Source organism: Clarias gariepinus, chromosome 3 (genome assembly GCF_024256425.1).
Source record: "Clarias gariepinus isolate MV-2021 ecotype Netherlands chromosome 3, CGAR_prim_01v2, whole genome shotgun sequence".
Taxonomy (NCBI): Eukaryota; Metazoa; Chordata; class Actinopteri; order Siluriformes; family Clariidae; genus Clarias; species Clarias gariepinus.
Window position 1 is genome coordinate 16061350 of NC_071102.1, and position 20337 is coordinate 16081686.

The window sequence follows — 20337 nt, forward strand, 5'->3', positions numbered from 1 at the left end:
AGTGTATAACATTATCTTCGCAAAACATCCAGATCACATACGCTGTGTGCACAATTATTAAGCCAGGGAGTATTTTGATCAAATCATAATTTTCATGCATATTTTCCAACTCCAAGCTGTATAGACTTGAATGCTTATTAGAGTTAAGCATATCAGGTGATGTGTATTTGTGTAGTGAGAGAATGTGTGGCCTATGGAGATCAACACTCTATATTAAGCTATTAGGCAGCTTCTTTTTGCAAATAAACTTCCAAAGATTTAAGAAGAATCAAACATGTAGCTACCAAGAACCAATTATCTCCAGTGGTGTCATATTTTAGAACTGCAACCTACCTGGAGTGCCCAGAAGTACATGTCAGAGACATGGACAAGGCTGAAACTCGACCACCACAGAACAAGATACAAAAGTTAAAAACATTAAACCTGGGCCAAGAAATATCTTGACAGATATTTCAGAAGGTTCTATGGCCTGATGAGATGAGAGTGACTCTTGACAGACCAGATGGACAGGCACGTGGCTGGATCAACAACAGGCACAGAGCCCCACTTCGACTCAGATGCGAGCAAGGTGGAAATGGGGTAATGGTATGGTACCCTATTGAAAACTTGTGGGCCCCTTTCTAAATTCGCGATTTATAGTGGAGGAAAACAATACAACTTTCTAATCAATGTCTGGGATCAAGAAACTGACAGACTCCATCAATGAAAGGCTTATGACAAAAAAGTGGGGTGGCTATATGGAATGGATGGTAAAATCTTTGTTTTTCATTTAGTTACATAATAATTTTGCATACTAATAGTTGCCCAATAATTGTGTGCACACAGATATTTTCTTAAGAATGCCAAAACCTCTCTAAATATTTAGGTTTGAAGTTTATTAACATTTTAGATTGATCAATAGCATTGTAGTTGTTCAATAATGAAATCTTCTTTGTCTTTCGGCTGTTCCCTTTCAGGGGTCGCCACAGCGAATCATCTGCCTCCATCTAACCCTATCCTCTGCATCCTCTTTTCTCACACCAACTAACTTCATGTCCTCTCTCACTGCATCCATAAATTTCCTCTTTGGTCTTCCTCTAGACCTCCTGCCTGGCAGTTCCAACCTCAGCATCCTTCTACCAATATATTCACAATCTCTCCTCTGAACATGCCCAAACCACCTCAATCTGGCCTCTCTGACTTTATCTCCAAAACATCTAACGTGGGTTGTCCCTCTGATAAACTCATTCTTAATCCTATCCATCCTTGTCACTCCCAAAGAGAACCTCAACATCTTTAGCTCTGCTACCTCCAACTCTGCCTGCTGTCTTTTCTTCCGCGCCACTGTCTCTAAGCCATAGAGCATCGCTGGTCTCACCACTGTCCTGTACACCTTTCCTTTCATTCTCGCTGATACTCTTTTATCGCACAACACACCTGACACTTTTCTCCACCCATTCCAACCTGCCTGTACCCGCCTCTTCACCTCCTTTCCACACTCCCCGTTGCTCTGGACCGTTGACCCCAAGTACTTAAAATCCTGCACCTTCTTTACCTCTGCTCCCTGTAGCCTCACCGATCCTCCTGGGTCACTCTCATTTACACACATGTATTCCGTCTTGCTGCGGCTAACCTTCATTCCTCTGCTTTCCAGAGCATACCTCCACCTCTCCAAATTTTCCTCCACCTGTTCCCTGCTCTCGCTACAGAGCACAATGTCATCTGCAAACATCATAGTCCATGGGGACTCCTGTCTTACCTCATCTGTCATCCTGTCCATCACCAGAGCAAACAAAAAGGGGCTTAGAGCTGATCCTTGATGCAGACCCACCTCCGCCTTAAACTCTTCTGTCACACCTACAGCACATCTTACCACTGTCTTACAGCTCTCATACATGTCCTGCACCACTCTAACATACTTCTCTGCCACTCCAGACTTCCTCATACAATACCACAGCTCCTCTCTTGGCACCCTGTCATACGCTTTCTCTAAATCTAAAAAGACACAATGCAACTCCCTGTTACCTTCTCTGTACTTCTCCGCCAGCATCCTCAAAGCAAATACTGCATCTGATGTACTCTTTCTAGGCATAAAACCATATTGCTGCTCACAAATGCTCACCTCTGCCCTTAACCTAGCTTCCACTACTCTTTCCCACAGCTTCATTGTCTGGCTCATTAGCTTTATACCTCTATAATTGCCACAGCTTTGCACATCTCCCTTGTTCTTAAAAATTGGCACCAATACACTTCTCCTCCATTCCTCTGGAATCCTCTCACTCTCCAAGATCTTGTTAAACAAACTTGTCAAAAACTCTACTGCCACCTCTCCTAAGCACTTCCATACCTCCACAGGTATGTCATCAGGACCAACAGCCTTTCCACTCTTCATCCTCTTCAACGCCCTTCTCACCTCACTTCTACCAATATTTCCTACTTCCTGTTCCCCAACAGTCACCTCTTCTACTCTTTGTTCTCTTTCGTTTTCCTCATTCATCAACTCCTTAAAGTACTCCTTCCATCTTCCCATCACCCTCCTGGCATCTGTCAGTACATTTCCATCTCTATCTTTAATCACTCTAACCTGCTGCACATCCTTGCCATCTCTATCTCTCTGCCTTGCCAACCTGTACAGATCCCCCTCTCCCTCCTTACTGTCTAGCCTAGCATACAAGTCCTCATATGCTCTTTGTTTGGCCTTTGCCACCTCTACCTTCACCTTACTCTGCATCTCCCTGTACACCTGTCTACTCTCTTCAGTCCTCTCAGTGTCCCACTTCTTCTTAGCTAGCCTCTTTCCCTGTATACACTCCTGGACTTCCTCATTCCACCACCAAGTCTCCTTGTCCACTTTCCCCTTACCTGATGATACACCAAGTACCCTCCTACCTGTCTCCCTGATCACATTGGCTGTAGTTGTCCAGTCAACTGAAAGCACCTCCTGACCACCCATAGCCTGTCTCAACTCCTCCCTAAAGACTTCACAACATTCTTCCTTTTTCAGCTTCCACCACTTTGTCCTCTGCTCTGCCTTTGTCCTCTTCGCCTTCCTCACCACCAGGGTTATTTTGCACACCACCATTCTGTGTTGTCTGACTACACTCTCCCCTACCAACACTTTGCAGTCACTGATCTCTTTCAGGTTACAACGTCGACACAAGATGTAGTCGACCTGAGTGCTTCTGCCTCCACTCTTATATGTCACCCTATGTTCCTGCCTCTTCTGGAAGAAAGTATTTACCACTGCCATTTCCATCCTCTTTGCAAAGTCCACCACCATCTGTCCTTCTACATTCCTGTCCTGAAGACCAAACCTGCCCATCACATTTTCATCACCTCTGTTCCCTTCCCCAACATGTCCATTGAAGTCTGCACCAATCACCACTCTTTCACCTCTGGGGATGCTCTGCATCACTTCATCTAACTCACTCCAGAATTTCTCCTTCTCTTTTAACTCACATCCTACCTGTGGGGCATAACCACTAACAACATTGAACATTATCCCTTCAATTTCCAGCTTCAGACTCATCACCCTATCTGATACTCTCTTCACCTCTAGAACATTCCTTACAAACTCCTCTTTTAGAATAACTCCTACTCCATTTCTTTTCCTATCCACACCATGGTAAAACAATTTGAACCCTGATCCTAAGCTTCTAGCCTTGCTCCCTTTCCACCTGGTCTCCTGTACACACAGTATATCCACCTTTCTTCTCTGCATCATATCAACCAACTCTCTTCCCTTCCCTGTCATGGTCCCAACATTCAAAGTCCCCACTATCACTCCTAAACTCTTGCCTTTCCTCTTCTCTCTCTGCTTACGAACACGCCTTCCTCCTCTTCTTCTTCGACCAACAGTAGCCCAATTTCCACCAGCACCCTGTAGGTCAACAGCACCAGTGGCGGTCGTTGTTAACCCGGGCCACGACCGATCCGGTATGGGAATTATATTCTTGATTCGCATCATTGATTTGGCAAATGTTTTACGTCGGATGCCCTTCCTGACACAACCCTCTGCATTTATCCAGACTTGGGACTGGCACAAGAAGACACTGGATTGCGCCCCCCCGTGGTTGCATTTGTTCAATAATGAAATCAATCCTCAAAAATGCAACTTGCCTAATAATTGTGCACACAGTGTAATGTCTTGTTTCATTAAACATTTTGTGAATATTAAATGATGTATACTTGTACTCCATTAATACTGTGGTAACTGCATTGCAGTAACAGAGTGTAAACATCCCCTGTACTGGCTTTAACATTTTCCAAAACTCCATTTAGCTCACTCAAGGCAGTTACTGCTTTACCCAGCTCTTAGCTTATTTTTTTTAGAGATTATGTCACTAGAGAAAGCAATGTGATTGACTTGTTAGAAATGTGTTGGTTTTTAATAAGAAATGTAGCCACTATGTCATGTTTTGTTTAAACCTTTGTGGTTTAAAGCTTTTAAAATAACATTATATAGCATTTTTTTTAATTAAATGTTTGTTGTAGACATCCTTGTGTGAATCCAGAAAATAATAATAATATGCCAAAGTAAGTAAAAGTCCAAAACTTCATTTGGCAAATTTTGCTGTCAAACTGTTTAAATTGTCCCAGTAACCCTGTATGGGGGTAGATAGAAAGGTGTGAAATTTTGATTTACTGTCTTATCACTGTTGTTGTCTCTAGAGGAAGAGTCTTATAAAGTGTCCTCTCCTCTCCTTTTCTCTTCTTTCCTTTTCTATCTGTTCTTTTCTTATTTGCATAAAGAAGTTGAATACCACTGAGATGAGATTTCACAAGTATAGACATTGGACAATATAAACACTTATTATGTCTATCATAAAATTACACAATTATTTAATAGTTTTACAATTCTGCAAAATAATACAATACGGAGAGGGAATGCATGGAAGAGACGGGTGAGCTGTGGCTTTTAAATCACTGTAATATATGATATTAAAAAGAATATAAAAAGGACTGGCAGCAGTGTTTATTTGGAATGGGAAAATCACAATAATTTTTCATGCATTTGCATATAAATGATGGCTGTCACACCTGCAAACACAGAAAAAAGGTGGGAGAAAGATGGAGTATGGCAGTGATGAGTAATGATGAGGCATGGGAATGAGGACAAGCACCTTTTTTGTGCTGGGTTGCAGGTTAAAGCCAGCACATTGCCAAATTAATTGGGTGCAAACGTTTGCACTGTTGCTGCAGTGTTATTTTTGTGTGTGAGCAGATGTGGCTCAGGCAGCATAAATGGTTATCTGACATTCCAAGCCCAACAGTCCAGTTCTAATTTTAAACTCTTTGTCCAAAACAGGGCCTGTGTTACAGAGGTCCAGACTTAGCATGAATGTAAAACTTGAAATCTATTTTCCTGGTTTTTAAAATAGGCTTAAAAATTTTAATAGTAATTAATTCTGGATTAATGTTATTGAAAATATATTAAATATATTTAATTTGTCAGCCTGCTTTGCCAAAAGCTATGTCACCAAACTACGGTTCAAGCTTTACAAATATCAGAACAAATATATATTTTTTATTTAATCAGTGATAATTAAAACAAGTTCAAAGAAAAGTACTCTCTTTCAAGGTCAGGGGTAGCTCAGTGGTTAAAGCATTGGGCTGCTGATTAAAAGGTCCCTGGTTCAACCCCACTACCAATATGTTGCCGTTATAGGGCATGACCCTTAATCCACCTAGGTGTATAATAAAATAAATGTAAGTCACTCTGGATAAGGGTGTCTGATAAATACTGTTAATGTCTTACACATGGCAGGGCCAGATAGTGTCATTCATGTTTAGCTAAACTGGGGCCTGTCGGATATATGGTCCAATCGTGACCTCCAGAGCTCTTCCTGAATTCCCAAAAATCTGGTGAAAGGAGCCACTCTACCTGACCTGTGAGCCATGTAAAACTTTTGCCATGTACACAGTCACACCTGACACCCCAGTGCTTCCAATACAATTTACCACTTATGTAAATTATAGGTAACAATACTGATATATTTGTTATATCAGCTACATCAAGCCCATTAAAACTGTGCAAAATACAAAATACTAAACTGTTTGCTTAATGGTTGTTTAATTTGTTGAGAGATACAGTATGTGCCCATATTGATTTTACATGGCTATAGTTATTATTTTTTATTTAATAAATAGTCATTGTGCTTTCGTCTTGCATTACTTCATAGTTGTAACTATGACTGAGAGACTAGATAATCGCTGTATTGTTTTAAAATTAAGTGCTCATGAAAGAAGTACTATCACACCCATATATTATTTGGACTGGTCACAAAATAGGTTGCACCACCTAGAGTTTCATTTAGTGCCCAGTTGCTTTTTTTTTTTTTTTTTTTTCAGATCTAGGGTTTATAAACAGAATGTTATTCATAAAACTGCATTACAATACAAATAATTATTTACTTTAATAAGAAATAATAATAATTTAAAAAATCAACCCAAAGTTGTAGCATTGCATTGCAACACTGAAAGGGGAAAATACATAAAGTTCCTGTTTAATAAACTGCACAGAAATGAGCAAACAAGACAATAACGTTGCTACTTATTGCACTCTCTGTTTTTTCTTCTTTTTGCCTTATTTTTTTTTTTTTTCATGTGTTGCTGTGGTGCTATTCTTTTGACTTTCTATTGTGGCCAGCATTTACTTTTTTGTCAATTTGTGCTGTATTTCCTTTTGTGAGGAGTAAGATAGGATGAGCTGGCCTTTGATTGTTTTGTGATCTGATATGATTAGCAATTATTGTAGTCATATGAATACTTACGTTGCAATGTGTTCTTTTGCCCCTTATACAGTATGTGTACTTCTGAACATGTCAGTTATTTTTATATGCATTTTTTTGCATTTGCATTTATCACATTTCTTGAAATTGCCATGAAACATTCCTAAGATGTGTCTTATTCTTCATTCATGTGGAATTTAACTGCGAACTTTGAAATGTGTTTAAAAAAATGTACAAAGCGATCTTTCATGGACAAAATTCACTATATTCAAATCATAATGAGAAAATAGGAGTATTCTGGCCAATTAGCTTCCCTTAAAAAGACAGCATGTTTTATCTGTAAATGTGCATTGTTGTTTTTATTATATCAATTTAATACAATTATTAAAGTGGTTATTCAAAACAAATTCACTATCCATAGCATAAGATGGGTAAACAACATTTTCTAGTTTTTATGAATGTACTAGTGTCATGTTGCAAATAAACTAAGAATTTTAAGTTGATGCAAAATAACTATGCAAAGTTTGGTCATTAGAACATCATCTAATGTTCATGCAATGGACAAACAAGCAAAGCAACATTTATAAGAAATTTGTACCTGTGTAAAAGCTGATGAAAAGGTGGTGCATTCATTATATATGTTTACTTTCATATTCAATTATTTATAAAGTACAGGTCAAGCATACACACAAGATAACTTATTTTGATCTTGGCATTTTGTCCCTTTTGTGCTTTTTGAGCATTTTCATCAAGTAACAAAACTGAGAAAGAAAAATTAAAATGTGCCTGTCTGCAGAAAGGATGTGTGTGTGTTTGTGTGTGTGTGTGCATTAATAATAAGCTGACACTGTATTTGTGTGCATGACTGTCTTTGTATAATAGCTACGTGTATCCAACAAGAACATTCTCCTGTATCCTAAATGGCAATTTCAGAATGGTAAAAAATTGCTTTTAAAGATCTGACTAAAATTATTTAAGTTGAGTAAGTGATTGTAGGTGTACAGTAGATGTGTCATACCAAGTAAAATGAAAATCAAAAGAAACTATTTAAATGTGGCCTGAACTGTACAACAGTGAATCTTAGAGTTCAATTATATATATAAAAAAATACTTTTAAAAGTACATTACGTTCTCTTGCATCCCTAAGTAAAGTAATAATAGGCGTTCCACCCTATACTGACAAGCATTTCTGACCTAAAAGGTCCATTTCACTACCTTTCTATAAGAGTGTATTTATTGCTGTGTTAAAGTGTAATAGAAGAACATTAATATACTGAGTGTCTCCAAGCATTTCTAGCTTTATGTTTTCAGATCCATGTGCTCTTTAATTTGCTGGTAGGATACAATAGTCTGTCCTGTTCCATATGCACTCTTTCAGATGCTGCATTTAAAGTGTCATTGAGGAGGACTAAAATAAATTGCATTGGAATAATAATTTGTTTTTACATTTTGCCAGACACATCTGCACCCATATACTTATATTGTATATATATATATATAGTATATTGGGACCAGTTTAATGTATTCACTTCAATTAGGTAACTAGTTAATGCCACCTAACTGGTGTCAAAGAAATTAGTTTTACCTTTTTTTTTTTTTTTTAGTTTTAATTCACAACATTTCATCTGTGGTGAGAAATGTATAATGTATATCTATGTTTTTTTTTTTTTTTTTTTACTTTTTACTTTTTAAAAGGTTTTCATGCCTTGGTTAAAATAAAACCCATCTACAGTATAAAACATTTAACAAACATCATATAGGCGTTGATGGTATGCCATTACGAGGGAAAGGAAGGATGATTCTGTTCATCTTCATTAAGTGCAACACGGGAAGTGTTTTGGATGTGGGTTTTTTCTGGATGGGTAAGATTATGCTTTTGTATGAGGTGCACTAGCTATAAGCCCATCACCACAGCCCCGCTAGGTAGTATTTTAATTCCTCCACAGCCCATTTAATGGTAAGGGCCTCTCGCTCTATGATAGCGTATTTTTTCTCTGCTGATGTAAGTTTCCCACTCCTGCTTTTCTGAGTTCTTGTAAGACTCCTCCTCCAGTATACAGCCATGTCCATTAATCTTTGGAATGTGGCTGGGGCCCCCCTGGAATCCGAATGGGAGAACGCGATACTGCCAATGTCCTTGTCCCGTGCTGAAGGCTGTTTTTTCTTTCGCCTCTGGTGTAAGGGCCACCTGCCAGTATCCTTTCGTTAGATCAAGGGTGGAAATAAATCGGGCTTTTACTAGTGGATCGATGAGGTCATCCACCTGGGGTAATGGATAAGCGTCAACTTCTGAAATTTAGACATCAGAAGTCGTTGCAAAGTCTGAGCAACCCGTCAGGTTTGGTCATTGTCACTATGGGGCTTTACCAGGGACAAGTTGATTCCTCTATGATGCCATTTTTAAGCATGTTTTCCACTTCTGCTTCTCTGGCACGGTGACGGGCCTTCAGGGCTCAGTACGGTCTTTGGCGAACGATCCTGCCTGGCAACGATCCTGCAACACCGCATCGGTGAAGAACACATTTTGGAATTGGTCCAGAAGCTCGTTCATGTCCTGGTCTTTATCCTCTTTTACCACCTGCTGTAACATCCTCCTTAGCATCTGATTGAATCTTTCTACCAGCCCATCTGTTTGCAGATGGTATACAGGAGTGCACAATTGCTTTATCTTAAGCAGCCGGCATACGTCGGCCATCAATGGTTTGGACATAAACAGTGTGCCCTGGTCTGTCAATATTTAGTTCAGCAGACTCACACAGCTGAACAATAGCACAAGTACCTTGGCTATGTTACGTGATGTTGTTTTCCGTAGTGGAACTGCTTCGGGATAACGTGTGCTCATGTCCTTTTGATAATTTTGGGAGTGGGCCTTAGGAGGTCTCGGAAGTTCAGCGGGAGAAAGGTTCTTCTCAACGCTCGGTATGGTAGTACAGGAATATATATTTTTATAACACCTGGTTCCTTTGTTCCCTTATTTCTGTTTCGCCTTCTATTTCTCGTACCTGGGTCCAGGTGTCTTAGGTGTGGATCTTCACACTGTATCTGTGCAAAACTGCATCTTTTTTGAACCTGCTAAGACAGAAGGAGAAAGGGATTAGTATGGAGAATTTCCTCACCTTTTGCTTTTGCGTCAGCTTCCTCCTCCGTGGTGTGCGAGCCAGGCTGGTTGTGGTCTTACTGATTTCGGCGTGCGCTGGTGTCTTAGATCTTTTTTCTTTACTCGCTCATTTTCCTTGGCCGGAGCGTTCCAGGCCAATCTTTCCCCAGGAGGAGGGGAACGGGAGATCAGGCATGATCCCGGCTGTTTCCCTCCTTTGACTTCTACTGTAAATCTTGCCGCTGGAACTTCCCGCCAGTCACTGTGCACACAGGAGATCGGGAAGGGGCTCGCACAGTCGCGCTCTAACGGGAATGACTGAAGGGCGGGCTAGAGTGACGACGCTCACTGTGTCTATGAGAGCTGGTAGTGGAGCCCCACTGATTCGCCCCCAGTGAGTAGGGGAGGGACGTGATCCGCTGTTTGTTGGCTTTTAGCCCAGAGACCTCGGGTTTTGTGGGCGTGGGCTCATCCTGGGGAGTATCTAAGTGAGGTGTTCTCGGAAATGATTCTCGGCAATGTGGTGGAATGTATTGCTGTGGGCTTCTGTGCGGAAAGCATTTTTTTTTTTGGGCCTAGGGAGAGGGTACCTAGTGCACATTCCAGCGCCTCAGTCATTTCGCGAAGAGATGCTGGGGTGTGCATGCCTACCGCTTTTCTTTCTTCTCTAGGGAGGGTGCGCATGACTCTGTTCATTACTACTTGCTCTGTGACTTAGCAAGCAGCATGCAGGGCAGGCCGGCAGGAAGTACTCACAGATTCGGAGCTCAGGTGTGCTGACTTCGTTTTGGCGATGTGCAAAACACGGCTCTCGCTGGTGTCAGAGTCTGTAAGCACAAGAGCACAGTATGAGTGACGTGCTTTGTTCATACTATTCACCAGCCAACGCTGCCAGGGTCCTTTGATAGGGAACCGTCAACAGGTGGATGGCAGGTGATTTGCTATAACCAAAGCCGGTGATTTGTGGCGCCCCGCCCCCTTTTCTGTTTTAGCTCATCTGCTCCGGGCGCGGGAAGTGCATAACCCTGCCGCCACAGAAGGATATATGTTTTGTTTTGGCATTTAGGTTGACATAAATAATTGATAATAAAAATGGCTTCCACACTTATGAATGGGTAAAAAAATATCTGCACTCTAGGTATAGTAGAATTGCTTATGAGTATAGCATAGTGCTTTCTGTTCAAGGCTACTGTCTCTCCAGTGCACGTGTAAACATGTTGGTTACCCCACTTGTGGTCTGAGGGTGTACCTGGTGCTGAAACAACCATGCAAGAGCATGGACAGAAGTGTTGGGTATCGGTAAACCAAATATGGAATGATGATCTAATGAAGGTCAAAGTTTCTTAAAGAGAATCATTATTGGTAATAAGACATGGAATCATTACTACGAGCCTGAAAGTAAACAGAAGAATATGTAATAAAAACATCCTCAAATGCTGGCCAAGAAAACGATCAAAAGTCAACCATCAGCTGGAAAATTTATCCTTACAAATTTCTGGGATTCTCAAGGGCCTGTAGTGAAACATTTTTAGGAAAAAAAATTTAACAATCAACCGCACTCTTTACAGTGAGATGCTTATTAATGAGCTGAAGCCTAGCCGTTCTGATCTTGCATGACGATGCACATCCACACACTTCTGTCCACACCGTCGACACTGCAAAAACTTAATTTTTAGGTATTTACTTTAAATAAAAAGGTGAAGACAGCGGTGCATTGGTGGCTCGCAAGCAAGGATTAAACATTTTTTCAAGAGGGAATATGAAAGCTTTTTGATAGATGGACAAAGTATATTGAAAAAGCAAGGATATTATGCTTAAAAATAATATATTTGTCTATTCTAAAAGTTAACACTAGTATTGCCAAGTACCGGTCATTTGACCGCAATGGAAAGAAAATTATACACTTGATCAAATTCCAGGACCCTCCTTTCATGACTTTTTCTAGATCTGTGAGCATGCTTACATTTTCAAAATCGCACCAGTAAAAACCAGTATAAAGCTATTTTGCTCTTATTTACGTGAAATTGCTGACACCTGCGCGCCAGTCATGCTGTTACCTGCAATTCTCATTTCTCTCAGCAGATGGCGCAAGGGATCGCGCATACTAGCTATGCGTCATTCAGTGTGTATATGTAACTATCTCAGATTTCATTCCATATATGCAATACAGTGGTGTGAAAAACTATTTGCCCCCTTCCTGATTTCTTATTCTTTTGCATGTTTGTCACACAAAATGTTTCTGATCATCAAACACATTTAACTATTAGTCAAAGATAATATAATTGAACAAAAAATGCAGTTTTTAAATGGTGGTTTTTATTATTTAGGGAGAAAAAAAATCCAAACCTACATGGCCCTGTGTGAAAAGGTAATTGCCCCCTGAACCTAATAACTGGTTGGGCCACCCTTAGCAGCAATAAATGCAATCAAGCGTTTGCGATAACTTGCAATGAGTCTTTTACAGCGCTCTGGAGGAATTTTGGCCCACTCATCTTTGCAGAATTGTTGTAATTCAGCTTTATTTGAGGGTTTTTTAGCATGAATCGCCTTTTTAAGGTCATGCCACAACATCTCAATAGGATTCAGGTCAGGACTTTGACTAGGCCACTCCAAAGTCTTCATTTTGTTTTTCTTTAGCCATTCAGAGGTGGATTTGCTGGTGTGTTATGGGTCATTGTCCTGCTGCAGCACCCAAGATCGCTTCAGCTTGAGTTGACGAACAGATGGCCGGACATTCTCCTTCAGGATTTTTTGGTAGACAGTAGAATTCATGGTTCCATCTATCACAGCAAGCCTTCCAGGTCCTGAAGCAGCAAAACAACCCCAGACCATCACACTACCACCACCATATTTTACTGTTGGTATGATGTTCTTTTTCTGAAATGCTGTGTTACTTTTACGCCAGATGTAACGGGACACGCACCTTCCAAAAAGTTCAACTTTTGTCTCGTCGGTCCACAAGGTATTTTCCCAAAAGTCTTGGCAATCATTGAGATGTTTTTTAGCAAAATTGAGACGAGCCTTAATGTTCTTTTTGCTTAAGTGGTTTGCGCCTTGGAAATCTGCCATGCAGGCCATTTTTGCCCAGTCTCTTTCTTATGGTGGAGTCGTAAACACTGACCTTAATTGAGGCAAGTGAGGCCTGCAGTTCTTTAGATGTTGTCCTAGGGTCTTTTGTGGCCTCTAGGATGAGTTGTCTCTGCGCTCTTGGGGTAATTTTGGTCGGCCGGCCACTCCTGGGAAGGTTTACCACTGTTCCATGTTTTTGCTATTTGTGGATAATGGCTCTCACTGTGGTTCGCTGGAGTCCCAAAGCTTTAGAAATGGCTTTATAACCTTTACCAGACTGATAGATCTCAATTACTTTTGTTCTCATTTGTTCCTGAATTTCTTTGGATCTTGGCATGATGTCTAGCTTTTGAGGTGCTTTTGGTCTACTTCTCTGTGTCAGGTAGCTCCTATTTAAGTGATTTCTTGACATGCAAAAGAATAAGAAATCAGGAAGGGGGCAAATAGTTTTTCACACCACTGTATATATATATATATATATATATATATATATATACACACACACACACACACAGTGGTTACACATGAACCTACACGAAGCTCTTCAATTTCAAATAATCATTCAACGCTGAACACAAACGGCAAAAGAACATAATAATAATTAAAAGAATAATAATTTCTGTCCAGCACTGAATAATTATTTTTATCATTATTAATTAAAGCTGCTCACATCGTGCGCGCTTTTACTTTTAAAAAATGCAGTGTTTAATCAGCAAGTGTGTGTCATCCCTCTTTATGATAGATGAATATTATGACTGAAACAAAGCTGCTCGTGTCGGCTCATATCAGGAGCATTTTGATCAAAGGGGAAATGAAAAGTGAAAGTCTGTACCAACAACACAGCACAATGCATGTGTGTGAATGGCTGAAATGTGGTTGTGTATAAGCCTTTTAGTGAATGTAAAATGTTCCGTGAACCCGCGGCGCGCGTGTGCGCTCTGTCACTTTGCCGGGTTTTGGTCTAAAGTCAGATAAACGCAAGCATCGATATGAGATAGTTAAGAGATTTTTTCTTCCTAGAAATACAATAAACACAAATTTGTACTTGTAAAAAAAAAAAACGCTGGCAAAACACACGCCGATGTGAGCTTTATTTCAGTCATAATATACTAACTGTATCTTTAGATTGATGTTTGGTCAGGTCTATATTCTGAACATAGAATTACAAAACGTCTGATACTTTGGGTGAAACAGACACCTAAACGGTTCCATCTTTAATAGTTTTTAAAATTGATATTTTAATATAAAAGAACCAGATAGAGACTGATAAGCAGCTGGTGTTATCCGGGTATTTTACTGACAACATGTATTTACACAAATTACTGTTTTACCTTTGACTAGTTTTGGAAGAATACATTTTATTTTTAAAGTCATGTGTGTGTGTTTTAATTGTTGGGGGATTGTTTGGGTATTTAAAATAACATTTACTTGAACTAACTACTTCAATGGGCAAAAAATGGGAGACGACATTGTTTTAATTAGTCAAAGAGTTGGCTAATCAGTAATAATATTAATAATTAGTATTATTGTCATACAAACAAATGAAAACAACAGTTAAACACTTGATTATTTGCATCTGTGCTAGTTTGTGATTATGTGACCCATTATGGCGCGGGGTTCTTTAGACATGACTGCGCAAATGTGTTTGTGTTAAAGCCAACGGAAAAAATGCAGGAGCGCACACAGACACAGCTCCATCCACAAATGCTTTAACTGTCGTCTTGTAAATCGTTGATTAAACCTATAAACACAGCTGTTCAGCATCAGTCCTAAACACAAGCGCATGGTCTGTTTTTGTCCTTAATTAAAAGACATCAATACGTTAACAATTTACACAATAATAACATTTGTTTCTTTTGCTGAATAAGGTAATACTCAATATTTAAAATAAAACAAAACAAGGAAGTAAGTGCTTTATACATTAAAGTACTCTGTATAACCAAGTGCCCTAACAAACATAGCAACAGTGTACAGAGTGTGTGTGCTGGGGGGGATTAGAAGGTGAATGAGGATACTTATTTACAAGACAAAAGATGGTCAGAGGTGTGAATGTGCATCTCCGTTTTGCTCTTTAATGTATGTGTGTGTTCCTAGGGGTGCATTCTTAAATTCAGTCTGTCTGAATCTTTATAAACGGCAAGTTTGGAAAATCATGTTTGAGAAAACGGCAACAACAAAGCAGGCTCAGACAATCCTGAGGAATGCAGGAGCACACACACACACACACACACACACACCAGTGTCACTTTAGCCGTTAGTGCTTCAATGTTGTCTAGTAAATAGCTGATTAAACCTATGAACACAGCTGTTTAAAAGAAATATTAAACAGACACATGGTCTATTTTGTCCTTAAGTGAAATGCATCAATACGTTAATAATTTACACCACGATTAAATTAGTGCAGAAGGATCTGAAGAGACTTGTCTCTATTAATCATGACTTTGAGATGGAAATACAGTGGTGTGAAAAACTATTTGCCCCCTTCCTGATTTCTTATTCTTTTGCATGTTTGTCACACTTAAATGTTTCTGCTCATCAAAAACCGTTAACTATTAGTCAAAGATAACATAATTGAACACAAAATGCAGTTTTTAAATGAAGATTATGTTATTAAGGGAGAAAAAAAACTCCAAATCTACATGGCCCTGTGTGAAAAAGTAATTGCCCCCCTTGTTAAAAAATAACTTAACTGTGGTTTATCACAGTTAAAAGTTCAATTTCTGTAGTCACCCCAAGCCCTGATTACTGCCACACCTGTTTCAATCAAAAAATCACTTAAATAGGAGCTACCTGACACAGAGAAGTAGACCAAAAGCACCTCAAAAGCTAGACATTATGCCAAGATCCAAAGAAATTCAGAAAAAAATGAGAACAAAAGTAATTGAGATCTATCAGGCTGGTAAAGGTTATAAAGCCATTTCCAAAGCCTTGGGACTCCAGCGAACCACAGTGAGAGCCATTATCCACAAATGGCAAAAACATGGAACAGTGGTGAAGCTTCCCAGGAGTGGCCGGCCGACCAAAATTACCCCAAGAGCGCAGAGACAACTCATCCGAGAGGCCACAAAAGACCCCAGGACAACATCTAAAGAACTGCAGGCCTCACTTGCCTCAATTAAGGTCAGTGTTCACGACTCCACCATAAGAAAGAGACTGGGCAAAAATGGCCTGCATGGCAGATTTCCAAGGCGCAAACCACTTAAGCAAAAAGAACATTAAGGCTCGTCTCAATTTTGCTAAAAAACATCTCAATGATTGCCAAGACTTTTGGGAAAATACCTTGTGGACCGACGAGACAAAAGTTGAACTTTTTGGAAGGTGCGTGTCCCGTTACATCTGGCGTAAAAGTAACACAGCATTTCAGAAAAAGAACACCATACCAACAGTAAAATATGGTGGTGGTAGTGTGATGGTCTGGGGTTGTTTTGCTGCTTCAGGACCTGGAAGGCTTGCTGTGATAGATGGAACCATGAATTCTACTGTCTACCAAAAAATCCTGAAGGAGAATGTCCGGCCATCTGTTCGTCAACTCAAGCTGAAGCGATCTTGGGTGCTGCAGCAGGACAATGACCCAAAACACACCAGCAAATCCACCTCTGAATGGCTGAAGAAAAACAAAATGAAGACTTTGGAGTGGCCCAGTCAAAGTCCTGACCTAAGTCCTATTGAGATGTTGTGGCATGACCTTAAAAAGGCGGTTCATGCTAGAAAACTCTCAAATAAAGCTGAATTACAACAATTCTGCAAAGATGAGTGGGCCAAAATTCCTCCAGAGCTCTGTAAAAGACTCGTTGCAAGTTATCGCAAACACTTGATTGCAGTTATTGCTGCTTAGGGTGGCCCAACCAGTTATTAGGTTCAGGGGGCAATTACTTTTTCACACAGGGCCATGTAAGTTTGGATTTTTTTTCTCCCTAAATAATAAAAACCATCATTTAAAAACTGCATTTTGTGTTTACTTGTGTTATCTTTGACTAAAAGTTAAATGTGTTTGATGATCAGAAACATTTAAGTGTGACAAACATGCAAAAGAATAAGAAATCAGGAAGGGGGCAAATAGTTTTTCACACCACTGTAGATAAAATACACCATAATGTAAAATACTGTAAATACTGTATTTGTATTCCGTACCTACGACGACCAGTATAGATAAATTATAGATGTTACCATGTCTTTAAGGATTGTTAAGGATGTCGTGAAAAATATTTCAATAAGTAGTTTTATTAATTAATTAACAAAAAATAGCATAAGCATCATGCGTTGTGTATTAAGTGATTTAAATCTGTTTTCTTAATCATTTTTCTCCCTCTTTTTTTACCACATTATCTATTTATGAGACTATGTTGATGTAAGTTATGTTATATATTGAATATAGTATATGGCTGCTTGGACACTGCAGTTAACTGAAGCAGTCAGTGCTCCATCTGGCGGGATTATACAGCATTGCAACCATTTTTTTAGAAAGAAAAAGAATATAAGCAGAATTACCATGGGGGCGTTTATGGGGCGTTTATGGTGGCTGTTTGACGTGGCTCCCACTATATGCAAACTTTTAACTAGACTGTAAGTTTGTAATTATGATTTTATTTAACATGTGCACCCACTATGATCTTTGCCCCTCTTGAGTAGACTTGGACCCCAGGTTGGTAACCTATATAAAGTGCTGAATAAAGGTTTTCCTGCTCCCCTGCAGGTGACCTAGGGTAATATCCACTGAAATATAATAATATCTGAACAGGAATATTATTGTCAAAATTCTAACTGCTATTTAACACAAAGTATTAGGTCAATTTTATGCAAGCTCACTTACATATGATGGTGGCAGTTTTACAACAGTTTAATGTGTGTTTATATTATAAAATTATTACAAGCAAGTAGAGAAGACAGTTGTGATAATTGGGAAATTGTGTTTTATACTGTACATCTTAGCCATTGCTTGTTTTAGCTACAGACTTCTGTCACAGCTTGCAGTTATTACAGTACGCAAAACAAGTCTTAATTAGCCATAGCTTGATTAGCAAAGTCCCCCTCCCCCCCCACTTCCGCCTTTCTCCATTGACATAGCAACAAAGACTTATAGCACTTTATTAAGTATCCGGATTCCAGCATTTTAAATGCATTTACATTCCTATTTTCAATTTCTTTTGCAGATGGGTAGTGAGACAAGTTTGGGAAATGTAAGCAAATTCTGTGACAATTACAAAGTCCCTGTTCTGTACCCAGGCTAATCTATTTTGACTCCACAATGCATGATACAGTTCATTCACTGAATAGAAGTTTTTCATCTGAGATTTTACATATTACTAAAATGTGGCTTACTAAATGTTTCAAACATTTTGGCTTTGAATACTGGGCAATGCCTATTGCTCTGTCAAATATTTGCTACATTTTTACAATTTGTAAATAAGAACACCCACAATTACACTATCAGCCTAACCAAATGATTATTCACATAGCTGCCTTCACCAGTTGTTCCAGTTGTTAGAGAAGTGAGGAGGAGAGGGTTAGAACAAGGGACAATAAAAGAGATAAAGCAGAAGGGCTGATTCAAAGGAAAACATGATGAAGCAAGTAATTGCTGTCTGGCCTACAGAAAAAAATGAGTCTTAGATGGTAAACTAAATTTGGCTTTTCCTTTTGCTGTGTGGGCCGATTACAAAGCAAGTGAGGTCTTGCTTAGCACACCAGTCTGTTTGTTGGTGTTTGTAATTATAATTTTGCTTACAAAAATCTAGATGAGCAGCAAACAGTTCAGGTTTTGTTTGTAGTAATGCTTCACATTAGCATGTTAAATTGGAACCTTGGATGGGAGAACGAATACATAAATTTTTATAAAATGCATTAAAATTATCTGAGCAAAATAAGACTTTCATGCATTTGACAAATTATTGAAATATGTAATATATGTATATATATATTATATATATATATATCTGTTTAAACGCTTTTTCAAATGAATTTTCCCAGTGACCATCAGGAGCACTGGGAAAATTTATTTAAAAAAGCGTTTAAACAGATACAGTATGCTAAGTTTCAGACAAAATAAAATCTAATTCTTTTATATAGGTAGAAAGGAAGCTGAGAGACAGGAGCTATAGTGCAGACTTAAACAAAATGAGTCATAAATAAGTCTAATATTATTGTTTGATTTAAAAAAAAATATTTTATTATAATGTGGTCATTATTATTTTAGAAAATTGTCTGCCTGTTTGTGAGGTTTAAATCTTTTTTTCCTAATAAGGGTGGAAACAATCAACCTAGCACTAGCTCTGTTACAGTGATCACACATCAGATTTAGCCAGGGACTGTGACTGTAGAAGAAGAATAAGAAGAAATTATTAGATTTTATCATATTGCATTTTTCCTAATTTGGAAATCTAAATAATTTCAAGATAAATTAATAAAGACATATTTATTTAGATTATGAACAATCTAATTATAATGAGGTGGTTGTTTTGCACCAAGGTGGTGACAGTTTTGTTTGTAACACTAGAGCAGAAGAAGTGACAGGTACAAGAAAAACAGTTTATATAAACTTTAAAATATAAGGCTGTCTGTGGTTTATAAATTTATTTGGGTGCATAGGATGGCCTAGATTTGTGTGGGATTTCCCAGCCTGAAATTGTGTCCCAGTTATTACAAAGAGTTAAAAGGTTAAAGCTAAAAATATGCTAAGTTGTATTCTCTCGTTGTCAGCCAAATACACTTCCTGTTCAGTAATCGGAGGGTGACTCACAGCTGAGAAATTAAAAAAGTAGATCAGATAAAGTTGAGGTTTTGTTTTAAAACAACTCCAGTGCATTGAAGTTCAATTATATCACTTTAGCACTGTTATTTCAGCAGTGAAAATAAGCTAATTAGAAATAAAAATTTATCCTAGTATAATATTTAGTTTAGTTTTTTTAAGTAATATTGATTGGTGCAGGTATGTGTTTAAATTGAGCAAGTAGCTTACAGTATTAGCAGTTTATTTTAAAGTTGATTATTAAATCTGACATGTTCATAACATTACTCTCACTCAACATTTTGATTTCCCTTTGGACAGGTTAAACTTATGCAGGTTAAACTTTAATATCTAAGTACTGGTTTATTAAAGTTTAGCGGTTGATTTAAGACTCGACCACAGTTTGAGGTATGCGCAGTAAACTGTCAAAACTTTTTGTTTGCAACTTCAACTTTACTCAACATTTTGATTTCTTTTTGGGCACATGTTTAACTGCAGGCAAATACCAAAGTACTGCCAAAGATTCATGAAATTCTGTTCAGCCATTTTAATGTAAAGCTGTGACAAATTTTGGCTGGACAGACAGACAGGATTTTTTTCTGAGACTGGTTTTGGGAGATATAATATTGAAAGAGCAAATTCTGACCAATGTACAGATAAAACCTCTTTAGATTTTTATGGATAAGAAATTCTGTTGGAAGTACTGTAGTTTTTAGAAGTATATAGAATCAGCAAAA

The 20337-nt window shown here is 38.6% G+C and overlaps 1 protein-coding gene across 1 annotated transcript in view; it reads left to right on the forward strand.

Annotated features, from left to right (window-relative positions):
* The window catches only part of il1rapl1b (interleukin 1 receptor accessory protein-like 1b), a 448430-nt gene that overhangs the window by 126585 nt on the left and 301508 nt on the right, over positions 1–20337 (forward strand). The window lies entirely within an intron of this gene.